At 33.2% G+C, this 13290-nt stretch overlaps 1 protein-coding gene across 1 annotated transcript in view; it reads left to right on the top strand.

Moving 5' to 3' along the window:
* The first annotated feature begins 12311 nt into the window (after nt 1–12311).
* LOC119643534 (paired box protein Pax-6) overlaps nt 12312–13290 on the top strand; it is a 116697-nt gene continuing 115718 nt past the window's right edge. The window contains exon 1 of the mRNA XM_038042910.1: nt 12312–12876. The gene's annotated coding sequence lies outside the window, so the exon portion shown is untranslated. The remainder of the gene's footprint in view (nt 12877–13290) is intronic.

The following is a 13290-nucleotide window of genomic DNA, read 5'->3' as shown; positions in this document are numbered from 1 at the left end:
CCCCCCCCCCCCCCCCCCCCTTCCGCCGCGTGTCACCCAACGCTAACGTGAGGTCACAACGTTGTTAACAAACGAGATTGTTATAAGGTTTAGGAGTTTAATGACCTAAGTATAATTTAAATGTGAAACCACTCACACATTGTCAAATATTAAACTGTGTAACTACGTAAGAATTTGACTTCTTTAAGCTTGGTAGTAACGAAATAAATAAATCGAAATTGATAATTTCTGCACTTGTAGCACACCACTCACGTTACAAACACTGCACTTCTCCCACCCAACGCACGAACTATCCTCCGCCAGAACCTTAGAGAAAGATTCACACTCAATTACTAAAACTGTATTGTAATGGCTTTTTCTATTAGTAGATACCATATACGACTTTACGAGTATAGGTATCATTCAGAATCGGATTCTTACAAAATAATTTATTTAGAATTTCATCACTAGAATAGCTGAAGCTCACAGTCATTAAAGGGAATCGGGCATTGAGCTTTGTCGAAACAATGATTTCATAACTTTCGCGCTCTTTCTCTCACCATCAATCAAGTACTACGACACCATCGTTTCTGCAGCGAACATTAGAGATTTTTAACTTTTTGGGCTCAACGTTTTTGTTGGGATCCGCTTTCGTTATTTCACTTTTCTGCTTACTCTTAGGCTCAAGTATCAAAGGATCTTCTAGTTTTATTACAGGAATCAGCGCGACGTCAAAAAAAAAATGGTTTCCGTTCATTTTTTCCGTTAACTTAGTCAATTTCTCTCAAATTTCTTTCAGCCACTTCGTGCAGCTTATTGTCGCATGCATTATTTTGCTCAAATATCATTTTGAGACTTTTTAAAATTTTGATCTATCCAAGATTCGAAATCTTCCATCGTGTTGAGCACTTCGAATTCGTGCTTGCTCAACGCATTTGGTCATTCATTTTCGATATTTTACAAATATATAATAGTAAATAAGTTGTTGATGCTATACTTATTAAATTCATTTGGTTAGGTGCATATTTACTCATAATGTTGGAAACTTTGACTCATCGATCTAGAACTTAAATCCATTGATTAGAACTCTCCAGTTCTCTGCATATGTCCGTGTGGTGTGTGTTGCTTACACTCTCCTGCTCACAAAAATGAAGATATCGACTTCAAATTTGGTAACAACGTTGGAAGTTTCTGCTCGCAAATTGGTCAGAGCACACGCCCCCACTTATGCGTAAACTGCGCTTCCACTTTTACATATACTTTACGGAAAACTTTGCTATTTATGTGCAAAAATAGAAAAATCTGGCCATGTCCACTCAAAGTTATAAGTCATTAAATTTTTATTCCCCACTTTTTTGATGTTCCATGTTTATTTATCATATGGTCAAGAAGACAGAATGTTTAAAATTATTTTATACATTCCTCAAATAAAGGTATCTTATCTGCCGAAAAATGCGTTTCTTCTAAATTAAATATGGTGGATATCACAACATGGCGTGTTAATTTTTCCTAACAATACCCTTTAGTGATCTAAAAAGTAAACTATAAATTTGATCGATTTATTTATTATTATTGTTTATATATTTTGTAAATAAACGTAGATAGTATGGATTTAAAGGCGACCGGCTTATTTAGATCATAAGCTCGCCCGTATTAACAATCCACTTTTCTTGAGAGTTGAACTCGCCATCATTGACTACTTAGTCGCACTCCTTTGCTTAATAGGCTGCTAATGCGGAAAGATTTACTTTGTTAGCAAAAAACCATACCATCGCAATTGCTCTTCGACACATAAGTGCACTTAATATCCAAAGCGGGCGTTCGATTACAAGATAAAACAGCTTTAAAGTAAGTGAAGCTGTTGACTTAAAAAAAAAAAAATTAAAAACACCTTCTATTGATGCTCATTTGCTCTACTAAAAAATCTTGTTTTAAGGGCATTGCCCAGTTGACGAGAAACTTGCATTAAAAATGATGCGCGAAAAGAGTATGATTTCTATAACATTATAGCAATCCTACTCTAATGAGTATAAAGATTGATTTAAAATAATTGGTAGTAAAATAAAAAGTAATTCATAAGCATCAGTCTATAGAATTATTTACATAGTTTTCGCATTTATCCTGACAAGAGTAACAATCGGTAGACCAAGTTTATTCTTCGAGGCATAATTTTGAGTTTGCTGTCTTGATTTGAAGTAACTGAGAGAGAACAGAGTAACAGACCGACAGACATGACTAAATCATGTTCTCTTTTTAAGTGAATTAAATATATATATATATATATTTAGGGTCAGAAGTTGCAGCATGGGTTTAACGTGAGTTCCAGCCTGTAACGCCTGTAAGGCTTAACCTCACGGTGGCCCACGCGACGGGGGTTATTCAGCGTAACCCACGCCCGCTGACGAGTTAGACAATCCCTATAAATTAGGGGCCTAAACAGCACCAGAGTCCAGATTGTTTATTGTGTATGGATTAATAAACCCACTTTGATCAGTGTTGAGGCCTATACTCGATTTGTTCCACTTTGGCATGGAACGGGTGAAAACCACAACCACCACGAGTTCTCCCCGGAGGGCCGCACCCAAGCAGTCAGGGCTCACAAATTGATCAACTTTATGCAAAGGGAAAGAAAAATGCGCTTGCTTCCACCATAAAGGCTTCCACAAGCGCAGTTGATCAATTACCACCATTACCCGCAGGCATCCGTGGATATATAATTTAAAAAGTGTAAAGTGAACAAAAACGGTAGAAAAGCCTTCCGGCAAATCCCTTTTGTCATTATTAGTAATAGGCCAAAGGGTAAGCCTTCCGTCAAATCCCTTTTCAATTTTTAGGGTCAGTAAGGACGTGTACCATGAACGCGTAGAAACCACGAGATGGTCTGAGAGAAATAAGTCGAGAAAAACGGTCAAAGTATAGCCGCAGCCTAAAAAGTATATGCTCGATCGGTAAGTGTTATGCCTTTACTGATGGATGGCTGCTCTAATTGTAGTAAAGGTATAATCTACTGCGCTGGGAATTTATCCCTGGTATGCCCATTCGCGCGGTTGCATAAAAAGAACACATGTACTTTCTGGAGTTTCGGACGACTCTTTCTGTTTATTACAAATATCTGTAACGCACCATAAAAATAAGTCAAACTTGTAACTGTCTGTTAAGCTTTCCTGCTTTCTAAATATTTTTGCACAAATCTTGGGCATTTTGTTTTAGTCAATCAAATTTTAGCTTCCTATTTTCATTTTTGCGGCTGCAAAACGCTCTCATGTTAAATCTGGATGCTAAAATTAAGCATAATTGGTTTTACGATATTTCGAAGATAAATTTTAATAATTACTAATAATTCGAAACTACGAAAACTAAAGCAAGCGTAGGCATCCAATAATTTTTTAAAAGCATAATATCATAATATCAAATATATGTGTTCTCATGAACAATTACAGATAGCCGTTTCAATTTTAATGCAACTATAAAATATATCTGTACTGCTATGAGTGTTTAGCTTCCAAGTTTCTTAACAGTCTTACTAATTATTTCACAATTAAACAATTAAAAAGTTTGAAAACTTTTTATATTTACCTGGTTAGGATTTCATAAAGTAAATATAGCCGTTTATTTCTTATTTCATCAATACTACATCCTTCAAAATGTTTGTTAACGGAGCATAATAAATATATATAATAAAAAAATAAAATAAAATTGAATTAAATGTTTGTTTATGTATGTATATGTTTCTTATTTTGATGTAGCTTTGCTACATATCTATTAGTTTGTCTTACCGTTGGTTGTTGTTGCGTACATTTACAATGATTACGGTGGCTGCTTTAACAACAATGTACGCTGACGATTGGTGGCGGAAAGCGAGTGAAAAAGAGAGCAATTGAGCAGGCGAAAGTAAGCTGCTCCCACATCCTAAAAGTCTTTGCTACTGAAATTATGCTAGTCGATAAACTCATGCTTTTAGTTTGTGTTGGGTGATTCATTCATTTATGAATTGGTTTAATTGTTAAACAGTCCGTCAGCATAAGTCGCTGTGGGTGGTGCAAAGCTATGAGAGACTTCGTGCTTGGACAGCTGCTATTGCTTGCGATTTATCATCGAGGAATTACATATCAGTTTTGCCCAATTAAATTTCTAATGGCTCGAAATAACTGAATAAACATGCCTCATGCCGCAATGCAAACAAAGATACATATATGAATGTGCATGTGCAAAATATATTTTAACGCTTATCTTCTCTTCTCATTCCATAACTTTTTGTTTTAAATATATTATAAGTGTTATTTGAATTTATGGAAAGAGGGCGCGCGTACTGTACTGCTAACTGCTTATAATAATTTAATAGTTTATTTTCTTTGATATAAGCGTAACAGCGGGTAGCTGACATATGCATTTGTCGGCATGTGTATATAGCTCTCCTTGTAGCTAAAAATAAATTATATCGGAACACTGTCAATTGCGTTTAAAGCAAAGCTTAAATTTTAATGAAATATTGTAGTTTACATACCTATTGAAGAGAGACCGAGGTAACAAAAGCATATTCTTTGTTTTTTATTGTCATCAATTTTGATCTCACATATTGTTGATCTTATGCTAAACTAAATTAAAATTGTTGGTTTTCTACATGTTCAAATTCGTATATTTTATATGAATCGTTCAATTTTGTGCAGAAGGAAATAACAACTATAAAGTCAGGCGCAATAGAGGATAAGAGCAGAGCAGAAGTAGAACGACGTTTTAAGAAAAGGGGCGGCAACTTTTTAAGTGTGTTTCAAGCGTTAATCGTTTGCCATGCTGAGATATTGTTGTTATATTGAAATATTACTTACCCCGTAAGTACGATCTTTTTGTTTCTGTACTCGTAGATTTGGCTCCCGCCAGACTTTTCTCACATTAACGGGTATTCGGTTTTTATTTCAAAATAATAATGACTTTATATGTAATATTTGATCACGATATTAGTACCAGTTCATCAGAAACTAAAGGTCGAAAAAATGTTCATATGTATGTTATAGGCACTATTGCAGATTTAGCTAGCTAGTTATCGCTAAACTTAGTCAGCCAACATATTCGTCGACTATATATAAAAAAATAAACTGCTTTTGCTTCGTCATTAAAAGTGCTCAGGTCTACCGAGTAGGATGAATATTCACCGTTTCCAATTTTAATTTCTCCAATTTCCTCATTGAGGAAAGATCGTTATTCTGCTAAGAAATGATTTCTTTCTTTTGAAAAATCGGTCTTACCTCAAAAATTTTTTCATTCAGCTGATTAAAGAGGTAGCAAAAAAGCACGTTGTTATGTGGCCACCTATTAAAAAGATGCGTTTTCCGCCGCAAAAAACTTATGCCATAAACTTCATAGATGGATTTGACCACTTTGGTTTTGTAAGAACTAAAGAACGAGACTCAGTACTCTCTGGGATCTTTTGCTAAGAGTAGTCCCAAGTTTCATGCACACTTACCAAACAACGAGTAAAATAAAATTTATTTTTTGCAAAGCAATTTACTTGCTCTTTAGAAAGCCGTGCGCGAAGTTGTGTTTTTTTTAATAGCTTTCTTGCACCTAACACATTGCTTCAGATTCTACGTACTCCACCGCGTGGGATTCCTATGCTATTTCCTTCATCGTCAGCTATTCGGCCGATGATTAATTTTAGCTACCGTAGTATGGGAAGAAGCATTGTATCCAAACACTTTCATCATGCCCTAATAATTTTGCCTCTCAGACGACCTTTACTACAAAATTAACGAACCTCTCCACTTTTTACTAACCTATCTTTAAAAAAACCAACCTAGTGTGAATAACAGTTTGAATTATTGAACATACCGGAATAAAACTATAGATGTGCTTTTCGGACAATTCTATGAATTTAACATTGAAACATAATCATTCCTAGCAGCAGACTTTTGTGTCAGGCTGGAAATGTAATGGCTATATCAAAGATGATTACATGAGTTAATGCATGCATAATGCGTTAATGCGAATGACATAAATGATGAGTGGTTGTGTATAAGACGAAGAGTTCGTATTACAAATTGCTTAATCGTTTTCGCATCATAACATTGAACATGATAATGATGAGCAGAAACATTTAGCTGAAAGGAAATACAGGTAACATCTTCCCTTAGAATTTCATCTGAAGTGATATATATATTAATACTTCCTAAAGATTTTAAAAATGAAACTTCAAACACATTAAAAACAATAAAATTTCTATCATCTAAAATCAATATAATATTATACTGCTGTAAGTGCATACTTATTTGTACTTTTGTTTCTCCAGCTTTCAAATGTTGTGAAATTTCAAACTTCTTACTTTTCTTTTCATTGTTCGCTTTTGTTTCAAATCAGTGTGCATGTGACGGTGGACTTTTTAAAATCAGCATGTGACCATTATTAGCGTAAAATATTAAAAACAAATACTATATATGTAAAAAAAAAATTGTTTTATGTGAATGAGTTTATGTGTGTATAAGAAAGTTGACTGAGGAAAAAAAGTCTTTTGTCACGATCAGCAAATTTACCGATCGCAAGTACATACATAAATAAGAAAAGCCAACTTTAACGCTTGCATGCAAGAAGTTCTAACGCTGCATGGGGCATCGTCTAGTTTTTTATTAATGCGATGATATATATCGTGTGAAAACATACAATTATGGTTGGGTTGCTGTTGCATACAGATCTCTCTTTCCGTCATGGAACCATGTTAAGTTAAGTATAATAAACGATGTTTTACAGAGGAACAGAACCGATAAATGCAGCAAACATTACTTACTGTGACTTTTGGACAATTAGATACATATACAGAATAGAATAGAAGAATGGAATAATTGCTGAGTTGCCTATAGTTCTCGGGTTATTTAAACTTTCTTTCATTCCCTTCGGTTAAGCTCAAATGGATATGGCAAGTGTACGTTACCATTTGCAAATTATTATAAGGAAACAATAAAAATATCTTTGTTTCACTTGAAAAAATACCTTTCCGTGGCGTATACCAATGTAATACATCTGATGCAAAATTCTTTTATTCATATCTTTTAAATTCGAATTATTTCTGATCGATAATTAAAGGTTGATATTAAAGTACTTTTATGACTTCACCAAGAATGGTACAGCATATACCTCACTGAATTAGGAGTCGAGCTAGTTCGTCTGTTAATCTGCTGCTAGTATTTTGAATGGCAGCTTTCATGCACTCCATATTTACATTGTCTTACGATATGAATAATTCTTCTACGCACACCTTTGTTTATATAATATAGGCAATCGATTTCAATCTTATTACTTATATGCAATCGGAAAAATCTTCAAAGATTGATTCAAGATGAGTAAGTTTTAGAAAGTACTAAGTTCACCGTAAACTTGACCCACTTTCCGAGTATCGAAAACTATCTTCTAGTGAAGAATAAAAAAATGTTATCTATATTTTGACACACAGCTACCAGTTAATCACGCATTGTGATCGTCATTTTAAGTCACTTCTTGGTTTCATACCCAAATTAGTTTCCATAACACATAATTAAGGTTAAGGTCGTAAACTTCTTCATGTTGCTCAAGACTAACTTTGATTTTTGCGTATTTAAAGTACATATGTAAAATACATGCAGCATGTTCAGATGAATTGTCTAACTCTTCTCTTCTGATTGTCTAAAGATTCCGATTTTACTTGCTCCGTTTACAAGACGGTCGAAACTAACCGCAGTCGAGTTGGTGATTAATCTGATGAATTTGGTTGACGGAGAAGTTACTAATATCGGAATTTGTATATAATATAGGCTCAGACGGAAATAAAAAAAAAGTTTTTGAAAACGTTTCAACAAATTTTCGAATCTAAATTGATGAACTGTTTTTAGCCGTTTGTAGAAAAATAAGATTATTTACAATTAAGTCCAGCGTTGCTGCAGAGTTTGTTTCCCTTAGCTCTTTCCTAGAACAATACATAAAAGCTTTCAGTAGATGAGTATCTGTTTTAAAATAATTTACTCTAATATTATTTATTTAAAGGAAGGCCGTTTAGACTATACGACCAATAAACAAAATTACCAAAAAAAGTTCGCGTACACAAACTAGAAATAAAGAAATATAAAAAAGGTACGTCCAAATTCACCTACTCTAGTTATTATTCAGTTAAATAAAATCTTACAGGCAATAGGTAAAGGCAATAGGAATAAAGTAGCGACGTATTTTGAACGACCCTTCAGACGTTCACGACAGAGTGCCGCGAATGCGTACTATACGACCATAAGACAATTCATTTATGTAGATATAAAAAAAACTAATCTGTATTGTTTGTCTTTAAGGATTAATTAAAAACAACTCTTCTTCTTCGGAAGTTCTTCTTTGGCAAAAAAATATCAAATAATCTTTTGAATCATAAAATCAAATATAATCAGAGATACGAATGGGTAGTGAATTAAATTGTCGTTGACTTTCTCAAACCTATGCATAACAGTTAGTGTTATTAAAGTTAATTTTAAATAAAGTTCATTTTTATCAATGTGTTCCAATTGTGGCAAATATTTCAGCAATTTACAACAGAAATGAATGCTATTCGCTCGCTTTTGAAGTATGTTTGGAAGAAAAAGGTATGTAGACATGATATAGTCTCTTATGATTTTGGAATCCGAATCTTCTCTGCATTTTCACTCGGCCATGAACCTGAAAATTTGAGGTCGATGACGCAAATTTAACTTGAAACCTATTTTTATTGTTAACATGCAACTGCTAGCATGAACAAAAGTCTCACATACAAATGGGACACGAGAACTTTTGATTCGAGAAATGTTCGAATCTTAAAAGGAAAGTTATATTGTACTGTTTGGCGTATTTGTAATGTATAAGCTGCAGCTTTAAGAGCAAGAAAAACTTTGAGAATCGTAGAACCAAAGATGTTCGTACAAGCCACACAACTTTTTGCGCGATTAATTAAAAAAAAAACAAAGAGCAGCTTACAATACATAAAATTAGTTATGGCAAATATAGGTGTAAATAACTAATAAAAAAATTTATTATGAAGAGCCCACAAACCTAATTTCACCCTTGCTCTAACTGTTTATAACATTATATAAACCATTGGCCACCAATGAGAATATTCAATATGTATAGCTGTACTGCTCTCTCTTATACGTAGCTAAATTGGAACTTCATGTAGAGGTTGTCTTGTAGGAATGTAACCAATACAAAGCGTTGTTGAAAAAATCTGTATCTGTTTAAACAAACGAGTTAATTTAAATATTGTCAAGCACAAACGTTTGAACTAGTAGTAAATTATTGAACTATTAAGACTGGCAATTAACGTGAACGTAGTGCATAACTACAACTCTATGTGCGAATGCTAAAAACTGAAATAACTTAGTAAAACAAAGAATTAGACACATTTTATTAGAACTTGATAATGAAAAAAAAAAAAAATCAGTGAAACAATAACAATCATCGTTTATTTATTCTCATTTGTTAAAATCATCGCCGGGTATTACATTAACTACACCATTTTATTAACCATTAATTTGCATTTTGATCGTGGTTAAGCCGCATTTGTTCCTGTTTATGCCATTGGCTATATCCGCGCATTGTTCGCATCTTGTGCGAAATAAAAACGAATCTTTCAATTTCTTCTCCGACGCAAAATTTAAAGGAACAATTTAAATAACTCTGCAAAGATTCACTTTTAAAAAACTATGCAGATTTGTGCATAAACATGCTTTTTAAATTACAAAAAAGTGTTTTGCTTTTATTTCACTGATATACCTCCCAGATTAATATTTTCTTTGAATATGCAACATATTTCACGCACATTAATTGTTCGCATTTTTCATTTCTGATACAGATCTTAGAAGATATGTTAGACCTAGCAAATATACACGTATCGCGTAGTGATAGGGGTGCTTGGTTAACGCAAAGGTGAAGTCGGCTTAGGGATACTTAGCTGTTTGTATGCTAAAATGATTAAACGATTACTTCAAAGCTTTGTTTAAAAGAATTTTATATACTCATTATTACCAGAATTATAAAAATCATGTAGGTCGTCAACCGTCCAGACACAATTATAAAAATATTCATAACACGTGGAAAACTTATTAAAAGTTTTTCCAATCTAAAGAAAAAAAAACAACGCTGGATATTAGCCTTTCTGGACCAACTCGACTGTACTGTTCCTTTTTTTATTGCGATTTCAATTTCCATTTGTTTTTTATTCTTCCCTACTTACAACGTATTGACTACATAAACTCATTAAACGCTAATTAACTGAAGAGTAGGTTTTCAAAAACAAATGTTTAGAGCGCTGAGATTGTTTTCCTTTTTAAACGGAGGAAAAAGTATGCGTTTACTCTTCGTAATATAACTTTTGTTTAAAACTATGTAAACCAGCTAAAAAATTTATGTTGTTTTGGCGCATATTAAACGCATTATACTTCGATGCTGATAATTTTTTTGGTTCCGTTGAGTGATTTTATCAGTTCTAACGCGATTTATTTAATTTTTTTAATTCCCGGACTGTTGTGTGAGCATTTAGAGACATATCACCCATGCTTAGAATTTTCCTACAGAAAATCGGTTACCAAATTATATTAAAATATATAATGTACGATACATAATATGTATCATATAATACATAACATATAATGCGTACAATATATAATCTACAATTCATAATATGTATTATATAATACATAACGTATAATGCGTAATATGAAATATATATAATATATATAATATAATAATATAATATGTAATATACATAACGGAATATAAGTGTAGGTGTAGGATTATGACAGATCCATGCAAATTAAGTCGTCGTTTTCTTATGAGGCGAGTGTACAAGTTGTGTTATAAAAACATTACGTTCCTTTTAGAATATTTTTTATACCTTTACCATATTATTTTAACCGTTATTTAGCAGTTATATGTCAGTGGCTTCGCTTTTTTCAAATAGTATTGTTATTTTTAAATTTCTGTTGATGCTGTTGTTATTGCTTCCTCTTTCTCTCAATTTTTAAGGTAAGACATATCATATACATATATGACATATATTCACATACATTCATATGTGTACCCATTTCCCTTATACATGTATACATATATATAGGTTGTGTTATACTACACCCAACACCGAATCCTTTTGTAATATCAACAAAAGCCAATAAAAGCTTTAATAGCGTGTACGCATACTTGACGCGTCTGTTGGCTTGAGGACATAGCGACCTCTTTTGTTTAAGTGTATGTGTCCATTATAGTTTCATATTCCAAACGTAAGATCAGTTTGAAGGTGTTTACGTTAAGGCCATTGTAACATCAGAAGATAGAAAAATATATATAATATCACGACAGATTTGAAGGTACTTCAATTTGCTTACAAAATATGTTCTAATGCAAACAAAGAACGTATGAAGGTTTTAGAAATTTTGTTAATTGTTTTTGCACACTAAGAACAATACGACAAAGGAAAGAAAAATTAATTGTATTTTTTATATTTGCAATAAGTTCATAAAACCTTTTTCAATTTCTTCAAAAAGTATTTCTGTTTACCATTACAGGAGCACACACCTTCTTATGAAATTTAGTCTATCCACCAGATGGTGAGTTTTCAAGAGTGGATGGCAACTACATATATTTCTCTCATTCTGCAAACCTTAAAAACCTTAGTGGAAATGAGAGAAAACATATTATATCTTTGTTAGTTTAGCTTGTATCTTTCTGGCTTGGCATCTTTCTGATGTACGAGGGCATACGGTTAAATTCTAAAAATTTCGTAAGTATTGCTTTAAGTTTATTGCTTGCAAGCGATAAAGCGAGATGTTTATAGACATTTACGTGTTGCTGTTGCAAATGCGGACAACAAATATAAAAGTAGCGGTTGTTCCCTTAATAATTGTAAGAATGGTGGTGATTGAAGTACCGGAGGAAGGTATATGTGCGACAGAGATGGAAGTACGAGAAGAGTTGGCGAATGAGAGATAGAAAAAGGGCTTTTATGCAAAAGAACGAATGAATGAACGACGAAGTCAACAAAAGGCATGAAAGTTAGCAGATTGCTGAACATTAAACGAATGAGAATTGGCCACTATCCGAGAGCAAGCAAAAGCACGCAGCTTGATAAAAACGTAACAGTCACCAATAACAAGACGCATATCGGGGAAGTGGTGAAATACATATTGGGCATTGTTTTTCTCTAACATAAAATAGCGTTTCAGATTATAACTAATAATTGTATAGGAATGTTTGCGTTGTAATACAGGTCATAAAATAGAAAAAATGCAAACAAAGACCAACCGACTGCTGAAGAGCGAACCCGATTGTCTCGGTTTAGTAGCAAAAAACGGTATCGTACCATATTTATAAACAAATCAATGTAGATGTATGTCTAATGTTGTGTGGTTAACACTGACGGTTTTATTAATACTGTTCGTTGGTAAATAGTGCGGGACCGCCGTATTGTATGGATACCTTCCTCTTGGATGTTGTTTGTGAGGATAGTGTTTCGTCACATAAGGCTAAAATATTACTTCTTGCGAATTCTTTTGTAATGATAAATAACAAAAATATATTAAGCAAATGTTTATAAACAAGGGGATTGATAATTTGGAAATTGTGTGATTAACGGTTACAGTAGATATCCTATATGTGATTGTCTTAAATCACAATTTGCAGAGAACAAAGCAAACAAAAGATGCTAAAACAAAAAAGGAAATAATAAGAAAACAACAAATACGCCGCCGTCATTGCTAACGGACGAACCGTTTAAGCAACCTGCTGCGATTTTGCCACCTGTGGAGTTCTTTACTTTATTTTCATCAAAATATAACTGATCCCAAAGCAATTAATAATTTGTTCAAGCTCGCTCTTTTTTTCACTCCGATAACACGCTTAAAACATTTAAACATCAAGCAACAACAAACGGTAAATAAAATATAAAAACATATAAATACTAAGAGAATAAAAAGACAATAATACCGTCGAAAATTAAAACGAGGAAATGAGAAATAATAATATTGAAAAACACAGCGGGCGGATATCAAGTTTTTCGTCGTTTATTAGTGCTTAAGTAGCACCTGTTACCAAGGGTTACAAAAAGACGAATTCAAATGACTTGTATATACAGATTTAAATATGTTGAGCACAAGTTTTTTTGATTTAGTCCGCTTCTTCATCAGTGCCCAGTTTTCAGTGCTCTAAAACTTATCCCGCGAATATTTTTACTTGAGGGGGGAAACTACTGTAACAGCCTAAAGAAACGTTTCTTCAACAAATTTTTTTTTGGTGGAAGGCGAGGTAATGGAATAGTAATAGTAAAAAAAGTCATTAGGCATATAT

The sequence above is a fragment of the Glossina fuscipes genome, unplaced genomic scaffold (assembly GCF_014805625.2).
Source record: "Glossina fuscipes isolate IAEA_lab_2018 unplaced genomic scaffold, Yale_Gfus_2 61185, whole genome shotgun sequence".
Lineage (NCBI taxonomy): Eukaryota > Metazoa > Arthropoda > Insecta > Diptera > Glossinidae > Glossina > Glossina fuscipes.
Note: the sequence above shows the minus strand (reverse complement) of the source record. Positions and strands in the feature narration are given on the sequence as shown.